At 34.5% G+C, this 7,820-nt stretch overlaps 1 long non-coding RNA gene across 1 annotated transcript in view; it reads right to left on the bottom strand.

Annotated features, from left to right (window-relative positions):
- Nucleotides 1-7,820, bottom strand: part of LOC107191191 — an 18,219-nt gene that overhangs the window by 8,450 nt on the left and 1,949 nt on the right. The window contains exon 2 of the long non-coding RNA XR_001516274.1: nucleotides 6,063-6,140. This is a non-coding gene — a long non-coding RNA (uncharacterized LOC107191191). The remainder of the gene's footprint in view (nucleotides 1-6,062; nucleotides 6,141-7,820) is intronic.

Below are 7,820 nucleotides of genomic sequence, written 5' to 3'. Positions count from 1 at the left end.
TTAATGATGGATTTTTACCACTAATTCTAAAGAATAAACTGACCCTTTTGGAAGATTCCAATCCCGGAATAAAAAATGAATTTTTAAAAGAAGTTAAAAATTTTTATAAAATTTGCTATGAATATATCGAAGAATGGATAGTGAACTTTAGAGCATTAAATTGTTTCAAATGGACCCTTCTAAATAGTAAAATTGAATGGAAAGAAGTTTCTTCAGCAGTCGAATTTGTAATGAAGGAAGTAAAAGATATTGTTATTAATGACAATTTTCTCTTTGAAGAAATTCGAAGAGTAAATTTATATTTAAATGAAGAAAAATGATGATGATTCATTCTAGATAATAAATTTTAGATAAATAAATTAATACATTGTAAATCTTTAGTGAAAAGTTTATTATCTTTGTGAATAAGAATAATTGCATAGATTTTTGTTTATTAAGAGACCAATACTAAATAAAAGTTTATTAATAAAGAATAATAAAAATGACAATGCTTTTTTTCTTTATAAGCCGAAAATCCGTATGGTTAATTTATTATATTCACTAATTTGCTAAAATATAACATTTATTCTTGTTTGAATATTTTTAATTTTTTCAAAAATAAAATAGTCACGTATTCTTCTTCTCTGATTAAATGTAATAAAATTCATTGATTCAAGAATTATGGAATACTCTATTTGTTTGAAAAGCCTAAACAGCTAGTTTTCAATTATAATTCATCATTCACATGTCATCGCGCTTTTTCAGGCATTTTCAATGCTCTGACAAAAAAATGTTTCCAACAAAGATTAGTCAGTACTTCCTGTTCTACAAATTCCAATATAAAAAATTAAACAAAATTTTCTTTTAATAAAAAATAAGGTCTTGATTTTTTTATGGCCACTATATATTTTTCACTTAATAATATTATAGCTGACGTCAAAACGAATTCAACGACCTATATACTATTGTCCTTAAGTCTTGAAATAACGTCAAAACAGTTATGAACAGCTAATTCTTCGATCTGGCCCACTGTGGAGCGGTCTGGTCTGCTTTTGACGAAAAAACAACTAAATCGTGTGATATTTGACCAAATTTGACCTGAGCAGCCATCTTGTGTGTTTACAGCGGTGTCTGCCACAATCGCACACTTTCTAAAATTCTAATTCCTGCAACGTATGGTGTTTATTGATGTTTCTAAGAACCAGACCGTAGTGAAGTCTGCCCGTGAGTGCTATACCTGTGAAAACTTCATTTGCGCTATCATCGAGGCAAAAGTTGGATTCCACGAAATCGAATGTCTCTCTCGTGCATCGCGTATAGATACACAGTTCTCGTTGCTTGTGTGAGCTTACGGACACAGATTACGGCCCACGAAGTCGCCCCCCTTAAGTCATTTTTCACCAATGAGACTACTGTTCGGGCTACCCAATTGGCACACTATTTTATCAAAAGGGAAAAAGCTGCATATGCCACATTGGGACGACCGAGTTCGAATTTATTAATCAGTGTAAATAATGAATCAAATAATGGAAATACTTTCAAAATTTAATGACTTGTTCCTTTGTGTTTTCTCTTATAGATAAGTGAACAAATATTTACTCTTGCATGTCATATTCATCCATTCAACCGAAAAATCGGATATTTTTATTCCCGCCAGATCATGTTCGATACAGGTAATATAAATAGAATGTATAATACTCAATTTGTGCTAATAATGCTCAGAACTCATGCTTTATCGGTAACGTCGGATATTAACTCGAAAGTGGTAAGGGGGCTCTAGAGCCCCCGAAACATGTAACAGAAAATTGCATTGGATGTTAGGTCTATTCTTATACCTCGTCGGTGGTGATTATCCCTTAACCACGTTATACGACTTAAATCTAACACACATAGAAATTTGCTACTTCTTGTATTCTATACATACTTAACACGTTAACACCAGCTTGTACGCCGACGAGCAACTCGGCTTCCACTAGGAAAAAAAGTGACGTAGAGAAAGGCCTCCTACCACTTGGTATTTGGAATTATTGAAATGTATGCCAAATTAACATTCGATTTAACATTAATTTCAGTACCTAGAATAAATTTACCAAGTGGTAGGAGACTTTTATTCTACGCCGCATTTTCCCCTAGTGGAAGACGAGTTTGCTCGTGGGTGTACCACCGATGGCTTTCAATAATTTTATTGTCTTCGACAGAGGTTCTTATAAAGAAACCAAAAAATGGTTGTTCTTTATCAGACTTCTGTTTTTCCAATCCCTAACACAGCCGTTCAGTGTAAAAAAGTGCCGTTAACGACGCCGCCCGGTGGAGCAAAATATAAATTACAGCGTCAACGTATTACGCTACTACTTCACCGATACTTTCTAACATTTTCCCAGTAAAGTTAGTGACATACTTTATTTAAAAAAAAAATACGGATTAGGCATAAAACACAAACTGATAACAATAAAACTTAACATGTAGAGATGTAACATATGATTATACAGGATGTTCTACCAACTCTGTCCACCTGACATATCTCCCTTATTGTTCGTTCAATATAATAAGCGAAAACATTACTTACAAAAGTTCTATAGTTGCATTAAGACAAAACATGGTGGTAATAGTTTCTGTACTGGTGTAGGCATAGAGTAGTCCAGTGGTCAATTTTCTTTTTTTTTAAATAGAATATACAATTATTTACTGTCAAATGAGATAGAATATCAAATACAGTAGACATTCGTTTTTTGCAGCCTTCGGGGCTGTAGAGGGCCAGAATTCCAGGATTCTGAGGTATTCGATTTTGTCCGTCTATTACTCCCATTATAAAACATGTTTGATATGATATTCCGCGTAGAGCGTTCCGTGTCCGAGGAGCTGTAAAGTATTGTAACCGTACATATAGGACATATGCAGTTACATGCGTGTCGTGACAGAACTATAGCTAGGCAGCACCTATAGTCAGACCACCGGCGCAGTAATACAGCTGTTCGCGACCGCGGAACGCACAAGTAGTTACGTCGGGAGAGAGGGGCCCACGTGATAACACCATATGCGTGCGCAGTGATCCCCTCTTCGCTAAATCGAAGGAGGTCGATGCAGGATCCGAGATTCTCACTCTGTGACTGGAAGCGTTCCAGTGTAGGCGCGTTTGATTTAATACATAGAGTCCGTTTGGCGAGAAACGGTACGTGCCTGGGAAGTCAAGCCGACTTGGTGCGTGAGGCAAACCGTCCTCACCATCCTCACGCGTACGCGCCTCAAACAGAGGAGTCGTTATTTGCAAACCGCTTGACGGCAGTGTCCATCGGATCTCATTCAATTCCTTGCCTTGCTGAACGCCCAGCACAGTTGTCACAAGTTTTCATTCAACTTTAAAATCAAATATTGTAACTGTAACATTATAAATTCAGCAAAGTAAATTCAGTAAAATCACGTTATTTCTTTCAATATAAAGTAACGACTCGTTGAGGCGAGTATACGTGAGCGAACAGCTCAAAGTCAGGTTTGTTTTTCAATTAAATGTGAGGCTCGCCTCACGGCCAAGGCTCGGCTTGCCTTTTCACACGAGGGGCTCGCCAGACGATTATTCGTCGAGAAAGCAACTGATGCCACCGTCTAGAATCTCGGGTTAGGTAGAGGATCTATGGTGATTCCATCGTGATATTCGGAGTAAGATTCAAGTAGATGAGTTCGGTTTGTTAGAGCTGAAGCACGATCACCGTTTGATGACCTAGCACTGGAAAGAAGTGTGGAACCACCTCCGTGTGCACCCACTCTGAAATCTTTTGTGCAGTATTCTCACGTGGGTTTAGTGTGTGTCTCCATCCAAGAAATCAACCCGATTTATCGGCACGACTATTGGTTGCTGGGACGGACGCCGCCTTCCTAGATAAACTCGTACAAATATTCTCGATAATAGCATCATGCGCGTGTACGCGTACGTTGGTACGCGATTCGTTCCGTGAAGTTGAGGACGTCGAGCGTCTCCGTCTAAAACCCACACCGCGCGTCCGAGTACCAAAGTTTCTATCTGCGATCGCCATACAATTTCCTGCGTAATTTGTATCGCGCGTTAAGGACGTCGATCGTCTCCGTCTGAAACCCGCGTCGCGTGATTAGTACGTAAGGGACTCGGTTCGCAACCACTTTCCATAACATCAAGAATCGGCGCCTGTGCCGACATACATACCATAAAGACTGGCACATTGTAGTCGCGTAGCACACGCGAAGGAGACAAACAAAACCAGAATATATTTCATTTCTACCAGACATAACGCATAATTCTCTTAACAAGATTCTCATTGCCGCCTCTCCTGTGCCAGAAGGCACGAATCCTGCGTTCCTATCACCGACAAGTATCACCTTTGGTCGATAGGGATAAGAGTAACCGCCCTTAGATTACACGTCGCATGATCAGTAGATTCAGTCGCTTGAAATTAAAGATAGGCAAATAAAATAACGGTTACAGTATTGACTATGTGCATGGATTCAATTTTGTAATCTGTGAATTATTGGAAGTCTTAGATGTCTTATCGTCTCAAGGGTACTTTTCTTTTATGTACCATAATATTTTCTGTCCAATGTTTGTTTATATCCAAAATACTGAGCATACCTACAAACATTTTTCATAATGAAAGTGACAGGATAGAAAAGTAGTCTTAGGAATAGTGAGTTTTAAAATAAGAGTATGGTACTTTTATATACAAAGTTCACTATTTTATCGAATTTAAGAATAAAAAGTTGGACATTCTATTTAAAAAAACAAAATTGACTTTCAATCCTCCTTTACACCTCCACCTGTAAAGAAACTATAGCCATCATGTTTCATCTTTGTTATAAGCACAGAAATTATGTAAGTAATGTTTTTGCTCATTACTTGAAATAATGCTGATATCTTAGCTGAACAGAGTTGGTGCGACAACCTGTATATTGACCTGTGTATGTTGACATTAATATTTACCATATTAATTTGTAGACTCCAAAATTGGTAAAACTAAGGACTGACATTGAAGCAATTCAATGTAGTAATGTCTGACACTATCAACGCCAAAGTTCATCATTGTCAAAAAAAAAAATTCAAATAGCATATCTGGACCCCAGGGCCAGAGTGTATTAGGGCACACTTTTCGATCTTTAGAAGAGAACATTTCAAAGGTACGAAAACCTTGTAACTTTGGAATCATTCGGTAAGAATTCAATGACAAACAACCGTTTCATTTCAACTATTGTAGGGACTTAAGTCTTGATATAAAGAAATGATGAACCTTGCATTAAGTGCCTTATGTGATGAACTTTACACTATTTGGCTCAGAACAACATATGGACATTGTATCATTTTTACACTATTATATTAACCTCTTGCCATTCGATTTCATTTACAACTTTCTTCTCAAGAAGAAACTTCAACTCACTTCATCATTAATATTTTCCCAACCACAAAAAAATTCTGTTCTTATAGCAAGTGTTACATTCATTCGATACCTTAAATGTTAATACCAGTGGAATAGTATTTCACATCGACTCAAAAAAAAAAGAATAATATACGATACATGTTTACTAAATTCAGTTTAAAATCGTTATCATGTGTCTGACTCGATGTTGTAAAGCAAGGGGTTAAAAACTAAATGGCTTAGAACGAAATAATTTTTACCATTGGAAAGACTGGAAAATTTAATACAAGAAACATCTAAAATGTAATTTTTTTTAAAAAGTGGACTTCATACACTATTGCTCTGGGGTCCAGATGTGTTACCATTTTTATACGTACTGAAATTAATTCAACCTTTTATAGATAATATTAGGTATTAAAATCTTTATTGTAATACATACTCAGGTATGACTGCATTTTATATTTATAAAGTTCTTTTTTTCATTACACAAAGTCTATATAAATATTATAGTACACATTATTTATGAAAGATCTTACAATGGATATATCATTCTTTGTGACTTTACAACAAATAAAATAAATTACAATCAATTCAAAATAATAAAAATGATATATAGATTTAATAGTGGATCATGTACATGGAAACTCATGTTAATTCTTATTGTAATCAAATTATTATTTCATAAATTATATTTTAGAAGGTACTTACATTTAGTTTCTCACGTAATGTCACATCTGGTACGGCAAAATCAACAGGACTAATAAATAAGGACTCCAGATGTTTTTCCTGTAACAAATTATATTCACACTTACATAGACTATTTTTATTTGCATGTATAATTGTGGTACATTATTGTTACTTGTATTCTTAAAAGATTATGTATTTTTCACTATATATTTCTTAATGTCCGTTAAATAAAATTAAATATAAAATAGTCATTTTGATCTCCAAGTAACTCAAAAAATGTATGTACATTACTTTCATCTATAAAGATATAGTATATATGTGAGCTAAACAACCACAAAGAACTTATTTTGTATGTTACTATAAAATGATTATAAATAGGCTATGGATTTTATGCATTTATAAGATATCTGATCATTAAACCTTGCTGATTTCCTCACTTACTCCTTATTTCAAATGTGGAAATAATTTAAGTATGTAATAGTTTACAATTCGGTCGGTATCCCAGATTTTCTTGAAACTTTAGTACGTTGAAAGGGACTCTCTAAAAAAGCAAAATATCATTTTGAAACATGTCATGAACAATTATAAATACCTTTAATTTCACGTTAACTCCGTGCCATACAATTTCTTTTACGACTTCGCTCTGAAGAATTTCTTTATCCTTAATATTTTCTCAGATCATAAAAGAAATTCTATTCTTATGGCAAGTGTTACATTTATTCTAAACCATAAATGTTAATATCAGCGAAACAATATTTCACGTTGACTCAAAAAAAACGAATAATATACATGTTCACTAAATTCAGTTTGACATCGTTATCACGTGTTTGTCTCGATGTTATAAGACGAAGGATTAAATTTGTAACCGAAGCCTAACTTAAAGGTCATTACAATGCAGATTAAGCGAAACGACATAAACTGTAAACCGTAAAAAAAAGGAAGTTTACTTGTTTATTTTCAAAGCAATATACTGTTCACATACTTATAGTTACTTATAGTTCAGTATTATAGTTTAATAAAAAAAACGAATACTAATAATCATCTATACTAGGTTATTAAAGGTACTTATAATTATTTGCGACATTTTTTAAAACGATATTTTGCCATTTTAGAGAGTACCTTTCAATATCATAAAGTTTGAAGAAAATCGGAGATACCGAACGAATTGTAAATTCTTACCATAATTTATTCTTAAGAAATGCAAAACATAAAAAGTAGACAGAAAATTTAAGTTAAAGGCTGAACTTTACTTTCCTGGACCAAAAATTGACTTTTTTTATATCATCCGGTAATATTCAACGAGTGCAGTCTAAAATTGCAAGTTTTAAGTTTAGGAATCCACCGGATCAAAAGTTATATGCGTATGTAAAACCAAGCATTTTAAGCGTACCTTAAAGGTTAGTTTAACGCCATATTGACTTCCACGGCCTGTTAACTCCCATTAGAATAGTATGGTCAGTCATAAGCTACCGGCCCTTATCACCAATGGTGCTAAAGTCGTATTTTTCGACACATGTACTTCTATGTAGTGCTATGTACTCGGTGGATAAAACACGTTTTGGCGGTGGAGGGAGTTCAAGCCAGGTATGTATTTTTTCCACAAGAAAGGACGACTTCATTTTAAAGGCTAAGAATAAGTATTATGTTTTATTTTTATATAACTTACATGCAAATGTATTTTTTCCTTCAATATTACTTATTTTTTAGATGAAATGGTGCAACCAGAAGATGGCACATCTCTGACTGCAGAAAGCCAGTTTGAGGAACTGGGTAAGTTTG

Source organism: Dufourea novaeangliae, unplaced genomic scaffold (genome assembly GCF_001272555.1).
Source record: "Dufourea novaeangliae isolate 0120121106 unplaced genomic scaffold, ASM127255v1 scaffold245, whole genome shotgun sequence".
In the NCBI taxonomy this organism is placed as follows: domain Eukaryota; kingdom Metazoa; phylum Arthropoda; class Insecta; order Hymenoptera; family Halictidae; genus Dufourea; species Dufourea novaeangliae.
Note: the sequence above shows the minus strand (reverse complement) of the source record. Positions and strands in the feature narration are given on the sequence as shown.